The sequence below is a fragment of the Penaeus monodon genome, chromosome 22, assembly GCF_015228065.2.
Source record: "Penaeus monodon isolate SGIC_2016 chromosome 22, NSTDA_Pmon_1, whole genome shotgun sequence".
Lineage (NCBI taxonomy): Eukaryota > Metazoa > Arthropoda > Malacostraca > Decapoda > Penaeidae > Penaeus > Penaeus monodon.
The window spans coordinates 5,002,913-5,003,441 of record NC_051407.1 but is presented as its reverse complement, the minus strand read 5'-3'; the positions used below and the strand labels follow the sequence as shown (position 1 = coordinate 5,003,441).

At 33.6% G+C, this 529-nt stretch overlaps 1 protein-coding gene across 1 annotated transcript in view; it reads right to left on the bottom strand.

Annotated features, from left to right (window-relative positions):
- LOC119586788 overlaps nucleotides 1–407 on the bottom strand; it is a 2,652-nt gene extending 2,245 nt beyond the window's left edge. Inside the window, exon 1 of the mRNA XM_037935508.1 lies at nucleotides 260–407. The gene's annotated coding sequence lies outside the window, so the exon portion shown is untranslated. The remainder of the gene's footprint in view (nucleotides 1–259) is intronic.
- Nucleotides 408–529: the final 122 nt, after the last annotated feature.

Here is a 529-nt window from a genome sequence, read left to right as displayed (position 1 = left end):
TACCCATATTTTTCTGTATCTTCCAATCATGATCAATTTTTTTTTTTTTCTCCAATTTTCGTTAATTTCAAGATCTACAATACAAGGAACTTAAACACCACATAATAAAATAATCACAAACCATTTCTTAATACCAGATTCACACACAATTAACCCAAAATAGTATATAAATTAACATCCAAAATTTTCCCTTCCTCCTCCTTTACAAAATCCCCCAAAAAATGACATGACAAATAAACAGCCGCAGACTAATAATCACCTACTGTTACGCGGGAAAATAATCCATAAAAGACGAAAATTCCTGTTTTATGAAATAATAAAATAAAAAAAATCGTCTGTTGTTTTCCACATGTCGCGCGGGTTGTGTTGCGGCGAAGAAGAAAAAAGGCCCTAAATCCGGGTTGTATTTCGGAGTTTCATGGCGAGGAATTAGTGTTATAAATTTTTGGGGGGGGGGGGTTTGAGGTAGGCGGGATGTTGTAGTTGTTATTTTTTAGGTTTTTTTTTTAATAATGGGTCGAGTAATATT